This window comes from Caretta caretta, chromosome 11 (assembly GCF_965140235.1).
Source record: "Caretta caretta isolate rCarCar2 chromosome 11, rCarCar1.hap1, whole genome shotgun sequence".
Lineage (NCBI taxonomy): Eukaryota > Metazoa > Chordata > Testudines > Cheloniidae > Caretta > Caretta caretta.
In genome coordinates, this window is record NC_134216.1 from 70598848 (window position 1) to 70625625 (window position 26778).

Genomic DNA, 26778 nt, shown 5'->3' on the forward strand with positions numbered 1-26778 from the left:
GCAGAAGAGAAGAATGAGGGGGGATTTGATAGCTGCTTTCAACTACCTGAAAGGGGGTTCCAAAGAGGATGGATCTAGACTGTTCTCAGTGGTAGCAGATGACAGAACGAGGAGTAATGGTCTCAAGTTGCAGTGGGGGAGGTTTAGATTGGATATTAGGAAAAACTTTTTCACTAAGAGGGTGGTGAAACACTGGAATGCGTTACCTAGGGAGGTGGTAGAATCTCCTTCCTTAGAGGTTTTTAAGGTCAGGCTTGACAAAGCCCTGGCTGGGATGATTTAACTGGGAATTGGTCCTGCTTCGAGCAGGGGGTTGGACTAGATGACCTTCTGGGGTCCCTTCCAACCCTTATATTCTATGATTGATTCTATGATCTCCTGTAAATGTAAACAAACTTGTTTTTCTTAGTAATTGGCTGAACAAGAAGTAGGACTGAGTGGACTTGTAGGCTCTAAAGTTTTACATTGTTTTGTTTTTGTGTGCTGTTATCTAACAAAAAAAATCTACATTTGTAAGTTACACTTTCACAACAGAGATTGCACTACAGTATTTGCATGAGGTGAACTGAAAAATACCATTTCTTTTGTTTATAATTTTTACAGTACAAATATTTGTAATAAAAACTAATATAAAGTGAGCACTGTACACTGTATTCTGTGTTGTAATGGAAATCAATATATTTTAAAATGTAGAAAAACATCCAAAAATATTTAATAAAGTTCAATTGGTATTCTCTATTGTTTAACAGTGTGATTAATTGTGATCAATGGTTTTAATCGCAGTTAATTTTTGTGAGTTGAGTGCGTGCGTTAACTGTGACTAATCAACGGCCCTAATTTCTTAATATTTAATAGGAGTAATGGATAAAAATCCTGGGCTGACTGAAGTGAATGGCAAAATTCCCATTGCTCTCAGTGGGGCTGGGGCCTGCGCACTGTGTTTGCTTATTATGTGGGCAGAAGAAGATTTAGAGCATTGTTAACTATTCATTTTCTCACTTTTAAGTGTTTTGGGGTTGGGAATAAGACAGTACATTGTTGTCACGTAGCCACCTTAGCTGGGGATAAATAATCCTTCCTCGGTTTCCAGTGTGCCTTTCCTCCAGAACATTTCTGTGCAAGACAATGTGTCCCTTCAGCCTCTGGCCCTGTAGGATGGCAGAGTGTCAGGTTGCTAAGGGAGTAATTCTCCAGGGATATTTATCTGACAATCAAAACCTATTCCCCCTAGCTTTGGAGGGAAAAGGTGGTACCATGAAGGAACATCCAAAGAATATGACAATCTAGTATGAAGAGGAGGGAAAGCAAACACATGTGGCCACATGGAAATACCTGCACTTACATGAAACACTCATTCTTGGTTAAATGCTGCCCTAAGAAAAGCAGATAAGAGACGTAAGTTACACTGAAGACTATTACCTTATAAAGAGAAGGTGTTGGAGTGGTTTCTCCCTAAAATATCTAGCAGTAAATGGAGCTCTATACACTGTTTTCTTTCATTGTTGACACATTATGCACGGGGCCCAATCTGCAGATCCCCATTGGACACCATGGGAGTTTTCCTGACCAAGGGAGTGGCTGGGATGAGATGTGTCAGATACCATGGAAAATCAAGCCTCCACTCTTCTCTTGGCTATATCGAAGGTTCTAGCTGAGGTTCTTCTTCTTTTGAAACTGCTTATCATAGTGCCATAGGGCCCCATTGCCCACCCCTCTGCACTGTAGTACATCCCGCTGCCAGAAGTCCCACGGGCAATCATGGGACTGCTCAGGGTAAGCTGCTGCTTCACGTGAGTATAGATAGCACAATGTGGCTTGCAATAACGGAAGACACAGGCCCAGATTCTCCTGTCCTCTCAGGCTACTTTGGGCCATGTCCGTGGTGCGAAGTGGCCGTATGGCAGCAGAAGGCCCAAAAAGAATCATTCCTGTGCAGGAATCTTTCCAGGGATGGATGCTGTTCTGCCCCTCCCTACACCAGCCACCCCCATCCCTGCTTTGAAGGTCATGTTGTGGATGTGGTGGAGCATTCTGCCTGATCCCACGCTGCTATTAGGTAGGGATGCCCCTGTTAGCAGCTTTGCGCTGCCTCCCCTCTCCTGTCCATTTGAGCACAGCTTGCACGGAGTGGGGCATAAGGCCTCGTTGCTGGACTTCAGGTGTAAAGTAAAGCAGCTGCAGGTCCACAGGTATTCTGATGTCAGGGACTACGCGACTGGTTTCTCCATCAGACATGCACGAATCCAGAGAGGAGCTCCTCTGAGTAATGGGAGGAGATGCTGCTACAGTGCTTCCAACCAGAGCCCCCTCCCTGTCTGTCCAAATAGGTACTGTAATCCCTAGACTGAACCTGTCGCAGGCTCTGGGAGAATTTGGAGATTCATCACGACCACCCCCAAAAGGGGACAAAGGATGCCTACGGAGGTGGTGGAATCTCCTTCCTTAGATATTTTTAAGGTCAGGCTTGACAAAGCCCTGGCTGGGATTATTTAGTCGGGGATTGGTCCTGCTTTGAGCAGGGGGTTGGACTAGATGACTTCCTGAGGTCCCTTCCAACCCTGATATTCTATGATGGCAGCTGGCTAGGCATGAAAAGGGGCATAAGCAGTTGCTGGGGCAAATACTGGATAAATCTGGAGGGGGGAAAAGCACTGACTACCAGGTCCCAGCCACTGTAAGCACCCCAAAGTCTGTCCTAGTGCAATACTCATGTATTAGGTTGCAAAGAGCCTTGTCTACTCCTGACAAGCACGGGATGGATGCTGAGGATACCCACCGCACCCACCAATTACTCCCTTGGGCACTTTGCCCCTTTATCCTCTCGTCTTCTCTCTCCACTCATCCTGGGGGCCTCTGCAGATGGGCTATGTGAGCCTAATCCTCCATACTGCACAAACAGTCTGTGATCTGTATGGGCTAAATGCTAGGCAGCAATGGCATATAAAAGGGCCGCACAGGGTGGGGGACACGAAAAGGGACACACGAGGGGATATTTACAAAGCACAGACACGCAGCTTGGCATTGTCAGATGTTGTTACTAATTGAGATCCCTGTACAATAGCCTTGCATGTGTGAGTAAAGCAGCTTCAGGGCCCCTTTACACACAAAACACTAACAAGAGAGGCCAGGAGAGCTCGGAAGGAAATGGTTTTCCATGAAAATATTTGGGATTTTGAATAAATTTCCTGTCCTGAATTGGGATGAAAAGTTAAAATCTTCAAAATTTTCATGAACTGAAAATTGAAAAGAAAAAAAAAAAACAGTTCCAGTCAATGGGAACATTTTGTTTTGATTTTCACCATTTTTATTGTATTTATGTTTTACTCTAGTTACTTTAAAATTCAAAAAGAAAAGTCACTTTGAACTGGCAAACTAGAATTTTTCATTTAAAAATGTTAAAACTGGATGTTTAGACAACTTCAAAACTTTTTTCCAACATTTTTTCAAGCTGAGACACCTGTCCAAACCCACCTATTATCCCAAAACTTTTGGTTTTGATGACTCGGCATTCTTTGACCAAAAAATGTTTTATTAAAAAATTCCCAGCCAGCTCCACTGAAGACAAAAGAGACTGAAGACTGCCCAAACTGTGAAGTTGGGATCCAGATTCAGACCTTGTCTATAACCAGAATTCTACTTGTGTAGTTTTAAATGAGTTTAAAAAAACAGCATACTTAAAGTGGTGCTCTGTATGCTAAAGCATTAATTAGTATATAGGATGCTGACGTGAGCCTCAGGAGTCCTGGGTTCAATTTCTGATGTACAGCATGACCTTGAGCAAGTTGTTTCTCCTTCTGCAAAATGGCAGTAGTGCCAGTGGTCTCCATTGAGATCTGTGTGGTAGATGTTGTCATACCGATTTAGCTGAATCCATTTAGCTGAATAGCCTTCCAAGGGAAGCAGTGGGGGCAAAAGACCTATCTGGCTTCAAGATTAAACTCGATATGTTTATGGAGGAGATGGCATGATGGAATAACATGATTTTGGCAATTAATTGATCTTGGACTATTAGCGGTAAATAGACCCAATGGCCTGTGATGGGATGTTAGATGGGATGGGATCTGAGTTACTACAGAGAATTCTTTCCTGGGTATCTGGCTGGTGAATCTTGCTCATATGCTCAGGGTTCAGCTGATTGCCATGTTTGGGGTCAGGAAGGAATTTTCCTGTGGGGCAGATTGGAAGAGGCCCTGGAGGTTTTTCGCCTTCCTCTGTAGCATGGGGCACGGGTCACTTGCTGGACGATTCTCTGCTCCTTGAAGTCTTTAAACCACGATTTGAGGACTTCAATAGCTCAGACATAGGTGAGAGGTTTACTGCAGGAGTGGGTGGGTGAGATTCTGTGGCCTGTGTTGTGCAGGAGGTCAGACTAGATGATCATCATGGTCCCTTCTGACCTTAATATCTATGAATCTATTTGAAATCACAACTTTAGTTAAACCAGTGCAACTCCATTTGACACTTCCCCAGAGTTCAGGGGCATGCAGATTGCAGCCTGTGGCTTGAGCCTGTCTCCAAAAGTGAATTTAGAGAAGACTTGAACAAATTCTTTTAAGAAAAATTAAATTAAAACATCATGTATGAGTAAATCCCTTCCAGAGATGAATTTACCTTTTGAATATGTCTTTTCCCTTGTGTCTCCTTTTTGGCTTTACTTTAATATGACACTAATTAAAACCTTTGAAATTGGAATGGAAACAATTTGGAATAGGACTATATTTGATTTTCTCTCATTAACACTGCAGGCTATTTTCTCAGCTGTTAACAGACAGCTGCCTTCCACAAGCAGTGTCAAAACAAGTCCAAAACATTACACCCTTTCACATATAATTTTAACTAGGTTTGTCTTGTGGTACGGGCAAAGAAACACAGGAAGGAAGATAAACTATAGGTCAAATCCTCAGCTAGTGTAAATCAATATTGACTTATATGGAGATATGCAGAATCAAATCAGCTGAGGATCTGGCCCCTGTGAATTTGAGAATTATACAGCACCTGTCTATTTCTTCTGGCTCGGATAGTGCTATATCCTTTAACAAACAGGCTGGCCAGACACAGTGAGAGTTTGTGCATCATAAAAGGGGATTCCCAGACAATAAAAGAATTAATCATAACTTGGATGGCCAACAAATGACAGCTTCCTGTTCAGAGCACGAGGCTCTGGCCAAATCTCTACCCCAGTGCTACAGCCAGTGGATGAAGTTTGTTTCAGATTTATGTTATTGTTGGCTGCCATGATGTCATTTCAGGGAGTTTTATTTCAGTAACTGTGTTAGCCCATTTTGGCAACCCCAGCCTCACTGCTGTTGCTCGTTGGAATTTCCCATATCTTGGCAAAACCATGAGAGCTGTGATAAGACTGACATATGGCTGAAGGGAACAAAGTAGTGAGCAACAGAGAGGGTATAAGTTGACTCTGCAGCTTGGAAACTGACCTTGCTAAGGTATTTCACCCCCTGCCCTGAAATGAATTTGCTGCTATCTGACCCACAGTAAGAGAGCCTGGGAGATGGAACTGGGATTTATTGGTGTTGTCCACACAAAGCCAAAAATCGATTGTATTTGGATCCTATGTATCAGAATAAGTGACGGAAAGAATGAGTGACTGATAAAGCGAGGAGGGGTAGAGACAGGCTCTGAGATACCTTAAAACTAGAGAGAGAGATGGCAGAGAATGGTCACACAAGTATACTTCACATTATCTAGGTCCCAATTCAGGAAAGCACCGAAGCTCATATTTAGGTGTAAGTGTAAGTGGTATCCTGATGCTTTCCTGAATCAGGGCAGTGGCGCTTTTCATCCTAAAGGAGCCCAAAGCACCTCACAAACTGTATGCAAGCAGCACCTCTGAGATGCAGCCTGCCCTGGGAAGGGGAGTGCAAACCAGGGGCATGCCTCCCAGCACAGCTCGTGAGCCTAGGCAGGGTAATGTAGTGATGCTCAAAGGGTAAGCCTGTGGCTTTCAAGGCAAGGAACTCTCTGCTGACATCTATTGGTGAACGGGAGGAAGAAACAATGAGCCAGACTTCATTTGCACCCACCATCCCAACATGAACATTTTGTCCGTTTTCTTTAGAAACCATGTAAGTTTTGGGTGTAAGGGTAATGAAATGCTGTTGTCCATATTGTGTGAGTAGTCGGCAGCAGAACTGTACTCCTAAGGGGTCACCCTAAACAAAGCCCAAGTCTTGTGCTGTTGGGTAATGGAGGTTGGTCACAGCTCAGAAGAGCTTCTTGTGAGGGGGATGTGCTGGATGGCAGGGATTTTTACATGATGTTTCTATGCCTTCATTCATGATTCTGTGAAGAAAAACTGAAAGGGGATCTTTATGGAAATTGTACAGGGCAGCAGCAGAGCTGACTGAAGTCTGGGGAGAGCTCCCCCGCCAATACCTAGCACTGACAAAGCTGAAATCACTATAGCTGGGTCAGGGTTTGGAGCCTCAGAACTGGACCTTGACCGTCAGGAGTGGTCTAGTGAGAAGAGATGGTGCAGCAGAGGTGTTGCAGTAAGGCCTCAGAATTCAGGTCGGGGTCCCCTACTCAGCACCAGCAAAGCTGAAATCACTATAGCTGGAGCCTCCACACCAGACCAGGCAGGCTTCCCCTATGGGCTGGAGATGGACCTGCCTGAATGCCCTCCTAGACCTTGGGACTTTGCTAACTACTGACAACAAACTGTGAGTGGGGTTCAGGGGAACAGGGATGGGGAAAGTAATGTATTAAAGGGAGATTTGTTCATCATTTGTTCACTGTGACAGGTGGGGAACAGCGGTGAGGACACTGCCAGAGATACCGGAAGGCAGTTGTTTTACTGATTGCTTTAATGAATACATTAATGCTGTGTTCTTCCAAGATGATGCTATGTTGCCTGTTCCCTTAATAAAGGTTTCCTTGTTTCATATGCAGACTCTGTGCTAGCAAGAGGGGAATTATTGCCTGGTAAGGGTGCAATGGAAAGATAACTTCCAAGGCTTCTGGGGCATGAGCTGGTGGGTTTGTTAATTTTAAAAGGAACCCATAGATAATTGAACCTGTTCTTTTTTGCTGCTACTAACACATGGCAGGAAATCATGTCAGTGACACTGGGTCCTGGAACATCAGGTGGTGAGGCCACTATACTTGACGTGCCCCAACTGGATACCCCTGTGTGGACTGGGGCCTGGTTGTATCTGCCTTTCCCTGCTGTCCCATCAGGGCAATTGGATGTGGCTGTAAGCTTCTTGCTTTCTTTCCTTAACTTGAACTCCAGAGAGGGTGGAGGGCCCTCAGCTGTGGAACTTGCTCTCTCCTGCCATCTGCCATCGCCCAAGTCTGATGATGTTTAGGATGCCCTGTAGGATGTGTTGGGTCAGTCTGTCTTTTCTGTAGAAAGGAATGAGCCTGATACAGAAATTGCAGTGTGACATTCTATGGCCTGGTTTATGAAGGAGGTCAGATCACAGCGGTCCCTTCTAGCCTTAGACTGTAAATGAACAATATGGCCCCACAGCCAGAAGGAATAAAATAAATGGAGATGATAGAGGCAGGGGTGGGCAGCAGTTATTAATTTTAATTTCTGTTACCACGAAGGGTGCAAAGTTCCCTATAACAATGGGGCCTTTGTCCTGAGTATAGGCTTTGGGCATTACTGTAATATACTTTACTATTAATTATGTATAAATATAAACTAGAGAGGGTCACACACTTTGTGGCTCACATAGGCCAAGCTCTGTGTTTTAGCTAACTTTTTAAAGTGCAAATGGCTTTTCGGGTTTTTTGAAAAACCACAGAATGATTCTGTGGATATTCTGTGTAGACTAAAATCTCTAGCAATTTTACAGCACTAAACCTGAATGTGATCGTTGCCTAAGTTGCTTTTCTTCTTCTCTGCATCGTGTTAGCGGTTTCATAATTTGTATGTGTATACGCTGATAGTTGAACCCAGAGCCAAATATGATCCACTCAGATGTGTGGGTCCGTCATGTTCATGCAACTGACTACAAGTTTGCCATTGTCAACAACAACCATTGATAATGAAAGACCTTGTGTCTAATAACTAGCCACAGCCCAAGCCAAAATCATGAGAAATTGGCTCCCAGAGCAACCTATGCTGGTCTTTCAGCAGCAGGTGATTGATGACATGGGTACTATATTTTTAAAATTCAGTCCTGTGTATCCATCTACACAAACTACTATGGGCATGTTTGCCGGTGGTTTGCACCCTGGCTCATACACTATGTCAGTAACCATACCAAGAGCACCATTGACCTGTCCTTTTTCGAGCCACGAGTGTGTTTTCACCATAACTCTGCTATCAGTACCAAGATACAGCTTAGCTTCTACTCCTTGTGCAGCATCACAGTCTCCTTTAGCAGCACCGGGCCCTATATTCCAGACTAGTTGCCTTTGTGTTTCTGAATGATGGGAAGGGGGGTAGGTCAGACCGGATTGTAGTATGCAATACCAGTGCTGTGTGTGGATTTCCTATCATTTTTAATAAGAATTTGATTGTTGTTTCACATTGTAAATATGTCTTTGTATGGCATAACTGACGGCATCTCTTCACGGAGACATGGTCATTTACTATCAGAGAAATAGTTACAGTAATTCCATCGTTTGACATTAAGGAATTTAGGAAAAAAGAACTGGAAGCGATCTGGAATGTGTGGGCACTACCGGCTCTCAGTTGCCTGAATATTATCCTCCTGCACCATGCTGTGCAAAAATATTAAAGATTTAGGGCCCAATCCCGGAACACTCTAAGCAGTCCTGTTGAACTCGATGAGTCTGATCCAAAGTTCATGGAAATCTGTGGAAAGATTTGTACTGACTTTAATGAGCTTTGCTCATTTGTTCTGCTAGTCTCAGTAAAGATTGCTCATGTGAGTAGGATTATAGGATCAGGTGTTTAAATTATTCATTTCCACGCATTTGCAGCATTGTCTCAGATACCTAATATTTTAAGGCAGCTGTCATCCAAAGTGACGTATAAGCTTATGAGAACTATTCCTTAGCCATGAGTGAACAATGCAACTATAACAGTGTGTTCAAACTGAGCTCTGAGACCTATTAGAAAGCATGTGTCTACCATGGAGAATTTATACAGAAATCAATTTTTGCAGATCGTTTAACTGACTATTAGCTGGTCTATACATAAACTTGCATCAAAATAACTCAGCTGTTGAGTTTGTCAATTTTCCATCTAAATGACTTTCTTTATATAGAAAATTCAATTTCTGCAAAATTGAAATTTTCTACAGGGAAATTTCGATTTTGCTGACATTTTTGGTTTTCCTTCAGAAAAATTAAAATGTAATATTTTATTTCAATTCCAGACAAATTGATCCAAATCTTATCGGGTTTTGAACTGAATAAAAAAAATTGTTTTGAATCAGTTCAATATTAACTAGAATCTTTTGTGGTGCCTCATGGGAGTTGTAGTCTGCCTCCTGCACCCTGCATTCCCCCCTGTGGGCCAGTCTTCTTCATTGGACTACATCTCTCATGATGCAGTTCAGTCTCCTGTCACTCTGAGCTGCATGGTTTATCATTGGAGTCACATGACTGTGGTGCACAATAGAAAGACAAGGTGGATGATGTAATATCCTTTATTGGACCAACTTTTGTTGGTGAGCACGACAAGCTTTTGAGCTTACACAGAACTCTTCTTCAGGTCATGCAATAGGTGGAGATCAGCAAATAGGGGAGATCTCATTGTCTTCATGGCAACCTCAGTAAAAACCTTCAGCCTGCGAGTCCTTGTGCAGTGCACAGCCCAGCGTGCAAAGTCATCAGAAGCTCAAGTTTGAATAGAGGATAAATATGAACACAAACAATGTTAAGCTGTAGGCATAACCCCCTCCACATTGACCCAAAGTCAAGTCCCTAAGTGCCAGCTCCCCTTACTCTCAAGTGCTCAGGGGGGAAAAGTGGGAAGAGATTGGGCATGTCTGGGGGGACAAGGGCATAAGCATAATCCTGAGCACACAAATGATGTGATTAGCCATGTGCTTACCTCGTTGGCCTTTAACATTAGCCTGGGTTCACAGTTCATACTTAGATATGGGAGTCCCGGAGCAGATCCTTTGCTCTCTTTGCACGCTGTTTGGAACTCGGTCAGTCTCTTTCTTTCCTTGGCTCACCACCAGTTACTGGATCCAATGAAGTAACATGTTCTACTATGGCCAGGAACCATGGCTAATGAGAGCTCCGGGGGCAGCGCCTGTGGACGGGGGCAGCATGCAGAGCTGCCTAGCTGCGCCTCCACCTTGGAGCCAGAGGTACATGCCGGCCGCTTTCGGGAGCCACCTGAGGTAAGTGCTGTTCAGAACCTGTATCCCAAACCCCCTCCTGCACCCCAACCCCCAATCCCAGGTTGGAGCCCCCTACCGCATCCAAACTCCCTCCTCGAGCCCACACCCCAACTCCCTGTCCCATCCCTGAGCCCCTTCCCACACTCAAACTCATTCCCAGAGCCTGCACCCCCTCCCACACTCCGAACCCCTCAACCCCAGCCCCACACCCTATCCCCCTTCCCTAGCCCAGAGCCCCCTCCCACACTCCAAACCCCTCATTTCTGGCCCCACCTTGGAGCCCTCACCCCCTACCACACCCCACCCCCTACCCAGCCTGGTGAAAATGAGCGAGGGTGGGGGAGAGCGAGAGACGGAGGAAGGGGGGGTGGAGTAAGCAGGGGCAGGGCCTCGGGAAGGGGCGGGACAGGGATGTTCGGTTTTCTGCAATTGGAAATTTGGCAACCCTAACTCTCTCCCATCCAAGGCTCCACTCCTGATATGTCTCCTATTCTGAGGCTTGTGAGGGAGTCTGCATTGCAGCCTATAGCCATTGTATGCGGTGCTCGTGCTGGAGGAATTCTCACCCTGCTGGCTAAGGGGACTTCATGGCTCCTGTACACCGCTCTAGCAGCATCCTGGGTCTGTAGCAGAGGGGAGACCTCCTCTCAGGTTCTACATGAACCCGATACACGTTAATTATCATTATTGATTGTTTGACTGACTCATTGATTAGTGTCTCCCAGAGCCTCCAGTCAGTATTAGGCCTCCCCTGTGCTAGGCGTTGGACAAACACATAGGCCCTGATCCTCAAAAGTGTCTAAATCCTATTGAAACACCCCTGGGAGTTTGAGAATCTGCACCATAGTCTCTGTCCCAAAGAGTCTACAATCCAATGAATCAGTTATTACATTAATTAAGATGATTATCTATTAAAATTGAATGAAAGTCATTCTTCCAAGTTACAGCACTAAGCAATGAGGGTAAATAAAGGAACAGTTCAGTTCTTGCATATCTTGGTGTAGCAACAACAGAAATGGCAGCATTGACAGCTCCCATATGGACAGAGTGTTCAAGTCTGTGAATGAATGCTTAAAAATAAAAATCTTTAGGTGGTAGGTCTCACAGGGGTTTGTTTTGGTCCCATGCTAGAAGTTAGCTCCTACCTGTTAAAGCCAACTCATCAAATAGCAACCGTATCGCTCACAGGGTTAATTAGGATGTTAAATGTCTCCGCAGTCTATCATAACAAAAATAAGGTGGGTGAAGTAATGTCTTTTACTGGACCAACTTCTGTTGGCAAGAGAGCTCTTCTCTAGCCTGCGCTTCTGGTGCTTTCCACACAACGATCTAATTGCTCAGCAATATAAAATAAGCAGGGGTGTTCTTCTTGCTGTGCGATGTTTACAGACTCTGATTCTCCCTTCAATGAGCAGATTTGTAAAACGGCTTGGATGAGACCTCTGATCCGACGGGCTGGCTAGGCTCCCATCGCCACATAAGTAACTCCTGATGAATACACGTGTTGGAACTATGAAGCTACTTCATCCTAGAGATCACTGAGCCGCTCCATAAAATAAGTTGCTTTAAAAAGCCATTTTATTACCCTGTCAATTTTTTGAGACACAAATTAGTTCACAGTTCACCTACAGAAACATCGGCCGGAGAACTGAAGTTACCCAAAGAACATAGGGATTTTCTGCTCCTGGCGTTCCTGAGGGGTTGTCTCAACCTATGGACTGAACAGGGGCATAGCCCCATTGATGTCCTGGGATCCACAGGACACCATATGTGTGAAATTGCAGCCACTATCCTAACAGAGCCGGTCAAACAACTTTGGCTGCCTAACCTGCACTCTAATATAACTTGTACTAACACATCCCAGAGCCCCACCTGGGGACTTATTCTGACTTGCTAACCCTTTGAGCATCTTTCAGCTATTTACAATCTAAAAATAATAATAAAATCCTCAAAGATATATTGTTCCAATTTTTTTAAAAACGCTAAACCACCTAGCTTTTCGGTTGCAGATGCAGAATACATGCTAACGGGGTGTGGGTGTAAAGGTTTTATTGGCACATGCCAGTACTGGCTCGTATAATTCAATGCTGCCAACTTGAAAATTAGTTTTGTAATCTTGGTTTGAGTTCTCTCAGACCATCTATAATCTGACCGAGAGCAGTTCATTGCCTTTGAAATTGCTATGTCCATATGTTTCATTTACAGCCAAGCGTCTTGGGCAAATGCTAAAAGCACTTTTTTATCAAGGTAGGTGAGGTAATATCGTTTATTGGACCCATTTCTGATGGTGGAAGGTAAAAGCTTTCAAGTCCCACAGCTCTTCTTTAGGTCTGGGGAAGATAACCAGAGTGTCATTTGTACCTTCCACTGACAGAAGTTGGTCCAATACAAGATATTACCTCACCCACCTTGTCTCTCTCAAATCCCAGGACCCACTGCCAACAATCTTTATATCAAATTAACCTTTTACAGTAGAAAGTCACATACTGCACTAGTGGATTACACATAACACATCTCAATTTATGGGCTGTTCTGCAATGCAGTTCAGCTCGGGATCCTGCAGGATTTATGCTGAATCCCCAAACAAGGGCATTCTCCGACACCTGGCTCAGCATGGTGACATTGGCCATATGTGCAGATCTCTCTGATGTGTTACCTATCTGCTCAAATAGTCAGCTTAACTATCAGCAAGAACGTGTTCCCTTGGAGCTTGTGCATGCCATGCTTAATTGTTCCACTTATTAAAGCAATACTGGAGAGGGACAGTGTGTGCTTTGAGAGAGAATCCTTCCCAGACCTTCCTTGCACTGCCTCCAACTCATGGCTTAAAGGTAGGGTTCAGTTTAATAAGGAGGGACTGTGGTCCAGTGGAAATACTCTCATCATTATGTCCTGCTGCTGGTCAGCCTAGGGATATCCCAAGAGCAGTATTTCTTACAGTACATTGACAGTTTCACTGCAGGAGCTGGATGGGACCCAAGGAAGAGCACAAATAAAATCAGTAATGGGAGAAACCGTGAGGGACTTTATGGAAACCTTAGGCAATGGATGGATCATATTGGGTTAGAGGGTGGGGTGAAGCCCTGGGTTGGCTCATGATATGAACCAGTTCCCACATGCCTAATTTTTGCCTCACATTGTATCAGAATGCAGGTGTTGTCTGTGTTTTGTACCATTCTGCAGGATAAACAGGAATAACTTTTTTTCATGTTTAGTCTGTGCCCTGTATCACAAAGAAAATGTTTGTGGTTGGTGGGCATGGTCAGTAATGCTTTGTAGGTTCGTGGTCTAGTGGCCAAGGCACAGGGCTATGTGCCAGAAGAAGTGGGGTCTATTCCTACCTCTGGCACTGATCTGCTGGGAGACCCTGGGGGAGAAGTCAGTTTGCCTCTTTTTTCCCCCCTCCTGCCCTTTGTCAGTTGCCTGTGTAAACGCTTCAGAGCAGGGACTGTCTCTATCTGCGTACAGTTCTAGCACAAGAGCGGCTCAGCCTGGGTTGGAAACTCTGGGCTGTACCACAAGATAAATTATAGACCTGGAATTTCCATCCAATTGGGAATTCCAGGATTTCAAAAGTTGGTTTAGTCTCAAATTGGAACAAGAAATTTTGAAATCTCAGAATTTGTCCCAAAATGAAATATTCTGAAATATTTTTGTTTCAACCTCACTGAAACGTTTTGACTCTTATAATCTATAATACATGTAAGTCAAAATGAAACATGTGGACCTTATTGAAATGAACCATTTTGATCATTTCCAGTCAAAACTTTTGATTAAATCGGTAGGTTCCCGTGAAACGTTTTGTTGTGGTTGAACTGGCATTTTCCAAGGGCAAACCATTTCGACTAGCTGTAATGAATAATACCGATCACGGTTTGGTTTAAATTATACAATCTAGTAGATACAAGGCAGTCTCTACATCATAGCTATGAATTATTGCCCAAATCATCTGGAAAAATAATTCCAGTAAGAATAGGAGAGGAGGAAGCACGCAGAGTGATGAAGACTATGATGTGCTGAAGCTGCACAAAATCTCCTGCCCTGAACATTCCTTGCAGGGTCTCACGTGCTGTTCCTCCCCCAGTGAGCTTGACTGACAGTCTGTACTTTATCTTGCTCTGTTCTCCAAGGTATATGTGTACCACGTTGATAACATGCAGATACAGCTAGAGCTCCTCACGTGACCTCCATAATCTCATCCACCAGCTGCGGATGTTTGCGTAAGTCCCATCCATCTCTGCCAAAGAGCAAGTGCTGGCTGGTGAATGTTCCTGTCTCATCTGAAAGGTGGATCCTCCCAAGAGGGTAATGTCTCCAGAGTGCCTGACTGGGGTCAGATCCAGCGAGGAGCTTAACCTTATGTGGGGTGTGACAGGCTGTCAGGGAAGCTATGCTGACATACAGTATGTGTGATACAGTTGAAATTAGCCATAGGCACCTCCCTGACTTCACCGTACAAAGACACTTCCCAATCATCTCTGAGGAGTGATGGGCTTTGAGTGTGTCTGCTCTGGAGTTTATATACACCACTTTTCATCAGTAGATCTTAAAGTGCTTCCCAAAGGAGGTCAGTATCATTATCGCTGGTCTACAGATGGGGAAACTGAGGCACATAGAGGGTAAGTAACTTGTCTAATCAGGCCTGTGGCAGAGGCAGAAACAAAGCCCCAATCTCCTGAGTCCCAGTCTAGTGCCCTATCCACTAGGACACACTGCCTCCTTTAGGTAATGTGACTATAGATATTACATCCTTGCCTTCACTAGTATAATAATAATACCTAGCTCTTATATAGCACTAACCCAATTCTGGTCCCCTTAATTCATGCTGAATAGTACCTTACTCTACAAGTACTGCAGTCAGTGGGACTACTCGAGGAGTATTATCCTACTGAGTGTAGATAAGGGTATCAGAATCTGTATTCCCCCCCCCCCAGGTGCTGGCTTCATCAGGGACTGTATTCCGAGTGATATTTCACTTTCCCAGCAAAATTCATAGTCAATACAATGTGATTTATTTCTGGCTTTGTGAACCCCACCTATCACAGAACAGATGGCTTCTTTTTAGAGTGATCCTACACATGCTGACCCATTCAATCCTAACGAATCCTCTGAAGTGGGGCGGGGAGAGCTTTTTGATAGCTTTGGAAATGGCAAAGGTTGGGTGTTCCCCCTTTCCCAAAGCACGGTATTGTCACAGGTTGGCTTTCCCCTTAAATGGAGCAGGTCAAGAGCCTCTAAGCCAGCACAGGTTCTCTCAGCTTGGCCAGTTAAGAGGGCAGAGCCGCACCCGGGGCTAGAGAGGATCAGGGAAGATCAGAGTGGGGGAGATCCATGAAGAAAGCTGTAGGGGGTTCCTGGGGGGAGACTGAAGGAAGAAGAGTAGTAGAGGACGTTTGCCTGCTGACTTCCAAACTGGAGCTGAGGGCCAGAGAGGGCTGAGGGCCAGGGGAGCCAGGGATAGGTCTATCTCCTGATGAGATGATAGTGGAAGGGGGAGTGAGGATGAACTCCCAGTAGAGAAGCTGAAGTATTCCTCCTGGGAAGAGTAGGGTTGAGCTCCAGCTGGCAGAAGGACAGAAGAGGACCCAAGAAGAGCCCAGATGTGGTAAAAGATGCCAGGCCATGGTCTGTGCTACACTGATGGAATAGATGTTTTGAGATTTTAAGGACTATGTGCAGTGGAGGAGATGAATGGACAGTGTATGTGTTGGGACATTTGCTATGGATTATTTGCACTGTGTTTTTGTAATAAACCAGTCCCAAAGTCTAGAGACCTCCCCCCGCCCTCCCCACTCCTCCTCCTCAGGCTCTTAAGGACTTCACAGCAGGAGGTAGGATCTTAACCCGGGTATTACAGTGCCCAACCATAAGGGGGCACTCAGGGCCAAGGGGAATTGTTCACAGGTATATACCACCATATAAATATTCACAAGATTGCCGATAGAACTTCCACCACCCAGCCTAGTTTTAAAAAATGGCTGAAGTATTATTGACTTTTTCCACCTTCCAAAGCTGGTTGCTAATAATTCGTCCACTTACAAACCAATGTAAAATGTGAACGATGTTAGTGTGTCACATTATCGTGACAATAGAAGTTGTATTGCACTAGTGCCTCGATGTGCCAATCAGGATCCACTGTGGCAGGTACTGAACATGCATCTAGGAAGACAGTCCCTGCCCGCAAATCAGACAAAGGATGGGAGAAAATATGTATTGTGCACATTATTCAGATAGGGAACTGAGTTGCACGGAGCTGAAGTGACTTGCCCAAGAACAGGGAAGGAGTCTGTAGCAGAGCTGGCATTGCGGAGGCTGTGTGACCTAGTGACTAGCACCCCGGACTGAAGACCTGGGTTCTATTCCCAACTCTGCCATTGGGTGACCTTGGACAAGTCACTTTATCCATCCATGACTCAGCTTCTCCATCTGTAAAACAGGGATAGTGATATTGACGTCCTCTGCAAAGTGCTTGGAGATCTACTGAGAAAAAGTGCTGTATATTATTAATCCATGTTTCCTGCACGAACCACAAGACCAGCCTTCCTGAAGTTAAGCATTTAAACTTCTTATCAATCAAACTTTCAGATTCAAAATAAAATTCGTGTTGGGAGTCTCTGACCATGAGAGTAAATTTTGCACTCGCCAATGGTGCTGGATTGCCAGCCTCGGAGAAAGGATAAGTATGGGCAAGCTTCCCCTGCCCAACGCTCTTCAACTCTGAGTTGGAGTGGCCATCTCTCAAGACGAGAGGTCAGCTTAGTCTCTGTGCTCATTTAGCCTTTAACCTCTCTGCTGATATCACCAGCATGGGACCTGATTGTGATTGGCTTGTAGAACAAAGAAGCAGTAAAGCAATGAGAAAAGAAGAGGCTTTTCAACTTGTGATGTAAACTAAGTCCCATTACAAGTGCGACACCAAGGTATAATCTTCCCACAACACTGTTTGATCCGGAGTCAAGTGGGTACAGGAGAAAGAAGGAGAAAGGAATTCTTCTTAAAGAAAAATAAACCTCATGTACAAAACCAGGACAATCACATACCTGCTGCTACTTAACTAGCCACATCTCGATTTAGGTAAAATGTCTCTCACTGGGTGCATTTTCACTAGGGAAAAAGGGTGTTCTTAACTCATGTTAGCTAACACATGGTAATGAACGTGTGGTAAAGATGAGGGAGGCTGTAGTTTTAACATAAGTTAGCACAATAAAGTGAAGGGAAGTCACCCTTGGGGGAGTCAAGGGTTTACCAACTCGGACCACTCCCCTCCCCAAATCTAAATCTCTAGCTAAATGAAACTTTTGGATTTTATTGTTTATTTTGGATCAATCAAAATTTCAATAAAATAAAAGCACTTCTGAGTTTGACTTTTTAAAAGTTCTGTAATTATAAAAAATCATAATATCTTAACATTATATATAAAGTCTGTAATATAAATACATTTCAAAATGAAATTGTTCTGCAGTGAAGAACCAAAATGCTTTTCAATTGTTTTCTAAACCAAATTTTGTCAAAATCAGCACGTTGCTGTGGAAAAGTTTCCATCTTGACAAAATGGCTTTTTTTTTTTCAGGTGGAAAACCGCACCTCAAGAACATTTTCAACCAGCTCTAGATGTAGACTGGTGAGCTCTTCAGTTTAGGGGCTGTCATCTCTACCTGTAAGGAAAGTGTCTAGCATGTTGTGGGTGCTACCCAGGTACAGCTAAGCTAATTAATAACATGTCCTGGTTTTCAGGTGTCCTGTTTCTTCGAGATTTGAAATCCAGAATTAAGTGCAATTCAAGGTAATCATTCCTTTCAAGCCAGAACAAGCAAGAGTCACAGTTGGTTATCATCCTAGGGCATTTCTTTTTTACACGTCATTGGGGTGAAAAGATACAAGATAACAGAGGAGTGCAAGTGTTCAGTCTGGTAGCATTAATGAAGCCAAACTTCAGTGGATTACTGTCACTCCAATGGAACGTAATTAAAGGAGTTTACTAAACAGAGTATGTGTGAGGAAATTTTTTACAGCATGAAAGGGAGGAAGGGGCAGCTCATAAAAGAGAGATTCTTTTTTCTTGGCAGCACAGACAAGGTCCCCAAATACACAGTTGTAACAGAGGAGCCTGTGCTGAGCAGAGGCCAGTAATAAGCAGGTTGTCACCCTTTCCTAAGCAAACAGTCTTGCTATTTCTGCTGTCCCATCGCTGCCCCTAGAGCTGCTTTCAGTGACCAGACTGAACGCAGACTCGGGTAAAGCCCCGGGACATGGCTGGAAGCATCTGGAAGGTAGGACAGTGATGGGTTATTTGTGCTGTTGCAGTGTAGTGATGATTCAATGCACTGCAGAACAGGGGGTCCACGTTCGGGCCCTCAGTTCGATCCTGGACTGGCAAAGGCTGGGCGTATGCCAAACACTGTGTTCAACCCCCTAGAGAGGAGAGGGGATGGTGCATGGCTCTCAAGGACTCCCTTCGCCTGAACAAAGGTTGATCCCATTGGGGAACAAATTCCCAGCCCTCCTCAGCCAGAGTGGTTTTATTACGGCTCTCCTCAACCAGAGGGAGGGCATGCAGTGCTTTTGAAGGAAGCAGGATGACAGAGGTGCAGTTCAGTGCAGATGAGCATGCAAAAAACACTGGACAGAATACTGCACAATCAGCTCTTCAACCCTCTTCTCAAATGCCACACAGGTGTTTGGGCCAACCAAGTTCCTGCTGCTCTGTACGATCGTTCATGAACTGGTGGGCAGACTTTTTTGTTCACACCACTGATTGAGGAGCGGCTGTTCTCTTTCCAAAAACCCTGTACTGACAAGGGTATTCATGCACAATGGCGACTATTTGTTACTCATCGGTCACTATTATTCCACCATTTATAAAATTTCAGTCATCCAACCAGGGACCCAAAACAATATTTTGTGACCTAAGGGACCAATCACATGTTATGTCTATAAATAGTCAACACATGAACATTTCACCAGCTGATCATCAGGTTCGAATTCGTTGCAGGCCCCCTCTGCTTTCCTAATTTGTTTGCCACTGAGAATTATTCACAGTCTGTTGGGAAATGATTGATGAACAGGAAAGAGAGTGATATATACAGTGGCTGTTTATTTGCTGTGAGTAATTCAGCTGGCTCTAATGCCAGCTTTTCAGTGCATATGGTCTAGGACTTTGAAGGGTCAGCAAAGTATTACAGGCCTAGTAGTCTTCACATGCCTTCCTCAAGCAAACTTCAATGGCAGTTTTGCTTGACTAAGGATTTCAGGACGGGTCTTATAACCTTCGCCCTCTCTCAGCGTTGCTTACCCATGCACCTGAAATGATCCCTGCGCTATGTTAGAGGTCCTACCCTGCTGCTGGCACTCTATAAATAGATCATCATCTTCTACATCATCATCTACATTTCTGATGCCATTAGGGGATCTCATTTGTCTCAATCTCGGTCTGCTTCCCAGGCAATGTGGTCTAGTAGCTAGGGGACTGGACTGGAGTCAGGAGACCTAGATTTTGCTCCCAGCTCTGCCACTGACCTCCTGGGTGATCTTTTCAGGCAAGACACTTCAGCTTCCTGTGCCTCAGTTTTCTTATGTGAAAAAAATGGGATAATCATCCTGCTCTCCTTTGTAAAGGGGAAAAGCACTCTTTACAAGCTAGGTATTTTCATTATTCCTATTATTTTGTCTGATTTTTCTGCTTTGTGAGTCAGAGAAAAGCCCAGGTTGTTACATTTTAGCTTTTATTTTGTGGCATGCCGCATTTCTTCCAAATAAGGCAAAAATGTTTATTTCTTATACAGAAACTTGGAAAGTAGAGCAACTGAAAAATGAAATATTTATTCAAAAAGCCATGTTCTTTTGGTATTCATCTTGGTATTAGTGCAGATATTTGCGTCTGCGGGAGAGATTTATGCTTTAAAGCTTAACTTCCCCTTCTGCCAGCTCCCTGCTTTGAAGTCGTCTTCCTATGTTTATATAACAAACCTCACATCCGAGAAATGTTCTGTTGTCACAGATTCAGCATTAGAGCCCCAATTCTGCAAGTTTCAGAGTAGCAGCCATGTTAATCTGTATCCGCAGAAAGAAAAGGAGGACTTGTGGCACCTTAGAGACTAACATATTTATTTGAGCATAAGCTTTCGTGAGCTACAGTTCACTTCATTGGATGCATGCAGTAGAAAATACAGTGGGAAGATTTTATATACACAGAACATGAAACAATGGGTGTTACCATACACACTGTAACCAGAGTGATTAGGTGAAGTGAGCTATTACCAGCAGGAGAGAAAAAAAAACCTTTTGTAGTGATAATCAAGGTGGGCCATTTCCAGCAGGTGACAAGAAAGTCTGAGGAACAGTGCGGGGGGAGAATAAACATGGGGAAATAGTTTTTACTTTGTGTAATGACACATCCACTCCCAGTCTTTATTCAAGCCTAAGTTAATTGTGTCCAGTTTTCAAATTAATTCCAATTCAGCAGTCTCTCATTGGAGTCCGTTTTTGAAGTAATTTTGTTGAAGAATTGCCACTTTTAGGTCTGTAATCGAGTGACAAAAGAGATTGAAGTGTTTTCCGACTGGTTTTTGAATGTTATAATTCTTGATGTAGAAGCCCTCTAAACCAACATTCCACACAAAGATGGACTACAAGCTGTCAGGAACAGTATCCCCGATAACGTCACGGCAAACCTGGTGGCTGAACTTTGTAACTTTGTCCTCACCCATAACTATTTCACATTTGGGGACAATGTATACCTTCAAATCAGCAGCACTGCTATGGGTACCCGCATGGCCCCACAGCATGCCAACATTTTTATGGCTGACTTAGAACAACACTTCCTCAGCTCTCATCCCCTAAAGCCCCTACTCTATTTGTGCTACATTGATGACATCTTCATCATCTGGACCCATGAAAAAGAAGCCCTTGAGGAATTCCACCATGATTTCAACAATTTCCATCCCACCATCAATCTCAGCCTGGACCAGTCCACACAAAAGATCCACTTCCTGGACACTACGGTGCTAATAAGCAATGGTCACATAAACACCACCCTATACCGGAAACCTACTGACAGCTATGCTTACCTACATGCTTCCAGCTTTCATCCAGACCGCACCACACGATCCATTGTCTAAAGCCAAACTCTACAATACAACCGCATTTGCTCCAACCCCTCAGACAGAGACAAACACCTACAAGATCTCTATCAAGTGTTCTTACAACTACAATACCCACCTGCTGAAGTGAAAAAACAGATTGACAGAGCCAGAAGAATACCCAGAAGTTACCTACTACAGGACAGGCCCAACAAAGAAAATAACAGAACGCCACTAGCCATCACCTTCAGGCCCCAACTAAAACCTCTCCAACGCATCATCAAGGATCTACAACCTATCCTGAAGGACGACCCATCACTCTCACAGATCTTGGGAGACAGGCCAGTCCTTGCTTACAGACAGCCCCCCAACCTGAAGCAAATACTCACCAGCAACCACACACCACACAACAGAACCACTAACTCAGGAACCTATCCTTGCAACAAAGCTCGTTGCCAACTGTGTCCACATATCTATTCAGGGGACACCATCATAGGGCCTAATCACATCAGCCACACTATCAGAGGCTCGTTCACCTGCACATCTACCAATTAGATTTATGCCATCATGTGCCAGCAATGCCCCTCTGCCATGTACATTGGTCAAACTGGACAGTCTCTACGTAAAAGAATAAATGGACACAAATCAGATGTCAAGAATTATAACATTCAAAAACCAGTTGGAGAACACTTCAATCTCTTTGGTCACTCGATTACAGACCTAAAAGTGGCAATTCTTCAACGAAAAAACTTCAGAAACAGACTCCAAAGAGAGACTGCTGAATTGGAATTAATTTGATTAATTAATCAATGGCATTTTGGGATGTATAAGTAGGGGCATAGCGAGCAGATCGAGGGACGTGATCGTCCCACTCTATTCAACATTGGTGAGGCCTCATCTGGAGTACTGTGTCCAGTTTTGGGCCCCACACTACAAGAAGGATGTGGATGAATTGGAGAGAGTCCAGCGAAGGGCAACAAAAATGATTAGGGGTCTGGAACACATGACTTAGGAGGAGAGGCTGAGGGAACTGGGATTGTTTAGTCTGCAGAGGAGAAGAATGAGGGGGGATTTGATAGCTGCTTTCAACTACCTGAGAGGTGGTTCCAGAGAGGATGGTTCTAGACTATTCTCAGTGGTAGAAGAGGACAGGACAAGGAGTAATGGTCTCAAGTTGCAGTGGGGGAGGTTTAGGTTGGATATTAGGAAAAACTTTTTCACTAGGAGGGTGGTGAAACACTGGAATGCGTTGCCTAGGGAGGTGGTGGAATCTCCTTCCTTAGAAGTTTTTAAGGTCAGGCTTGACAAAGTCCTGGCTGGGATGATTTAATTGGGGATTGGTCCTGCTTTTGAGCAGGGGGTTGGACTAGATGACCTCCTGAGGTCCCTTCCCACCCTGATATTCTTTGATTCTATGATTCTATGAAAACTGGACACAATTAACTTAGACTTGAATAGAGACTGGGAGTGGATGTGTCATTACACAAAGTAAAACTATTTCCCCATGTTTATTCTCCCCCTTCCCCCTCCCCCCCACTGTTCCTCACACATTCTTGTCAACTGCTGGAAATGGCCCACCTTGATTATCACTACAAAAGGTTTTTTTTTTTTTCCCCTCCCCGCTCCCCCCTGCTGGTAATAGCTCACCTTACCTGATCACTCTGGTTACAGCATGTAAGGTAACACCCATTGTTTCATGTTCTCTGTGAATATAAAATCTCCCCACTGTATTTTCTACTGCATGCATCTGATGAAATGAGCTGTAGCTCACAAAAGCTTCTGCTCAAATAAATTTGTTAGTCTCTAAGGTGCCACAAGTCCTCCTTTTCTTTTTGCTAATTCTGCAAAGCACTCAATTTCAATGGAGATGCCTTCAATGGGATGTGAAGACGACTAAATGGGATGTAAGCCCCTGCTTAGCAAAGCAATTAAGCATGTGTCAGTCCCTTGGGAGGAAGGATCTGTGAAGGGAGCAAGGACTTGTTTAAATACAGAGGATGAAATCCTTGCCCCAGGGCTGAACTGTAGCCAAGATTTCACCCAGATTTGGCAAGCCCCTAGATGTTGAAAAATTACTTCCCCATAACTCAAGGTGCAACTTAAATGCAAATTCACTGTCATTTGTGAAGATTTGTGACACTGTCTTTTACAGAGAAAGAGCCACTTTATGCAAAGAGTAGCCGTTGTAAAGTAAGAGTAGCCGTGCTTGTTAAGGAATTAAAACTCTGTATTCCACTCCCTCAAATTTAAGGGGCTTTAGAATTGTTTTAACTGCTTCACTATCCCATAATTGATTTTTCTTTTACAGTATTAATTGTGCAATTAAAAAAACAATGAGCTGAGGCTGTAAAGTGCAATAGTGTCTTGAACAGCTGGGAAGCCTGTGAAATATTTCCATGATAAACAAAAATAATCTTGGAAATATTGTGGACTAATGCTGCTACTCCAAGAACAGTTATTAATGATTTCTGTTGAAGTGACACCTGGAAACCCCAATTGCAGAGCAGGGTCCCACTGTTCACATGCATATTACAAACAGAGAGGCTCTGTCCCAAACAGCTTAAGCAAAGTGCAGTGGCAGAAATGTACTTGAGGGATAGGGGACATTAGATCATACTAATGGGAAGAATGGTTCAGTGGTTAATGCACCATCTGGGCCTTGGGAGGCCTGTGTTCAATTCCCTACACTCTACCACAGCCCTATTGTGTGCCTTGGTCAAGTCTATAAAATCATGACTCGTGTAGAGAAAGTAGATAAGGAAGTGTTGTTTACTACTTCTCATAACACAAGAACTAGGGGTCACCAAATAAAATTAATAGGCAGCAGGTTTAAAACAAATAAAAGGAAGTATTTCTTCACACAACACACAGTCAACCTGTGGAACTCCTTGCCAGAGGATGTTGTGATGTCCAAGACCATAACAGGTTTCAAAAAAGAACTAGTTAAATTCATGGAGGATAGGTCCATCAATGGCTACTAGCCAGGATGGGCAGGAATGGTGTCCCTAGCCTCTGTTTGCCAGAAGCTGGGAATGAGCAACAGGGAATGGATCACTTGATGATTACCTGTTCTGTTCTTTCCCTCTGGGGCACTGGCCACTGTTGGAAGACAGGATACTGGGCTAGATGGACCTTTGGTCTGACCCAATAGGGCCATTGTTATGTTCTTATGTCTACACTGCAAAGAGAAACCTGCAGCTCTGCGTCTCAGAGCTTGGGTCATTTGACTCAGGCTGAGTGGCTGAAAGATGCAGTGTAGATATCTGGGCTCCTGGCAGAACCCGGGCTCTGAGACCCTTCCCCACTCACCAGGTTTCAGAGCCCAGGTGCGGGCTGGGGCCCAAATGTCTACACTGCTAATTTTAGCCTCACAGCCTGAGCCTCATGGGACTCAGTCAATTGATGCAGGCTCTGACACTCAGTGCTGAAGGCCTGTTATGGCAGGGTAGACATACCCTGTTTGCTCTGTGTCTCAGTTTCCCATTTGTATTATGGGGATAATAGCACTACTCTGCCTCACCTGGTATTGTGAATTATAAACTCAACAGCTGTTCTGAAAAAATCCAAATAAATATGTTGTAGTTGGAATTTCCAGTTCAGCGAAATCAAAACGTTTCATGGAGATTGTTCAATTTCCCTGAAATTCCAGCAGGACCCAGGCAGGGGTCCCAGGGAACCCAGCCTTCCTGGTTTCCTGCCAACCCAAAAGCCTGGATTTCAAAGGTCTGGGGTGGCCCGCCAGTGGGACTGCCCTGGGGTTGGGACTCCATTGTTTTTCCCACGAGAATTTCAAAATTCTAGGGTTTTCTTCCTAGCTGGTACAAAACCCAACTTAGAAATATCAAAATCCTGTATGAAAAGGTGTTATTTCTCTCATTGCCTACCACTAATAAAAACTAGAAGATTGTGAGGTGCTCAACTTTTATGGTGATGGGAGCTAAATAGGTACCTACAATCACCACCCTGAGTGGATTTTCCATGGGGAAACTAAGAACAAGGTATGAGAGTATAAAACAGTTTTCCTTCTGGTATAAGAAAATCCATCATATCAGGCCACAGCTGTCTGACTAATAAATGTGAAACCAATTCTGGCCCCAAACCTAAACCTGGATTTGAACCATCCCAAATTCTGGGATGCCTGAAACTCAGATCCAGGTCTAGATCCAAATGTTACACCTCTGTGAAACATTCTTCAGCAGTGGGGGAAAGAATGAAACAACCATAAAAATCCTTTCATTGCAGAACTATGGGAAACTTATCATATTAATTAGCAGGAGTTCATGCAAACGTTTGGCACACATTTCAATGTGTGCAGGTCTTATCCCTGATTTTGCATTCAAAGAAACATATCAAAACTTGATAGACGATCAAAGCTGGAAGAGTAAAGCTCAGTCAAAATAGTCAAGTTTTGCCTGATTTAAGGTTGGAACTCTATTTTCCCATGGATTCCACTCAAAACCATAAATTAGCACAGGTTTGGTCGAAACTTAGACCAGGTTCTCCAAAAGGGTTACTGGATCCCTGTGGAACATTCAGATGATACAGTCTCCATTTCAGCTTTGTAGCAGAATTGGAAAATATGGGAGTTTCATTGTGTAAATTTGACAAAGCAGCTCCACTTCATTGTATTCCCTGCCAGGTTTAATCAATTTCTAATATTCAGATTTGCGGGATTTTACTCAAGTGACCTTTCCTCACGTCAGTTTTGCCCCCGTAAGACAAACTGGGAATGAATGAGCTAGATCTAGCAGATCAAAAGTAGGAGTTCCTTCTTTTTTGTCTTGCCTTTGTGATGAGTAGCTCACTGTTAATAAGAATGATTACGAGAAGGATTCCACCCCGTTTCTTTTATATCCAGAGCTGGAGGTCATGCTCACCATAATTACTGGGCCAACTTGAAGTGGGTGTATTTGACAAGGAAGTTCTTTTGCCACCCGCCTCGTCATAACTGCCAAGTGCCTTCCAGTAGTACATTAAGTAATATGGCTAACATCTGCCATGTGTTGTTCATTCTCTTTTATCCTCTCCTCAAAGGGAAAATTGTACACGCAGGACAGCATTTTGTTCTGATCAGAGACGTGCACCTTGCACGTGGAGCAGAAGGTGGTGAGGTTTGTGATAGTCCTTAGTTCTTGACGGAGTTCATTCCACAATCTGGGACCAGCCTCCAAGAAAGCTCTGTCTCCTGCATACATAAGCTTTACCCTTATTGTGGAAAGTTCCATTGTGTTTGAGATGTGGAATTATCAACCATGAGCTTCATCCTGGAATTTTTGGTGGGTTTTTTAACGGCCATTGAGCACCATAAAGATAAAGCCTGTAAACCTTGAATTTGACTTGATAGTCCATGAGAAGCCAGGAGTTGGTCCTGTTGAGCCATGAAATATATGAGAGTGTACGTTACG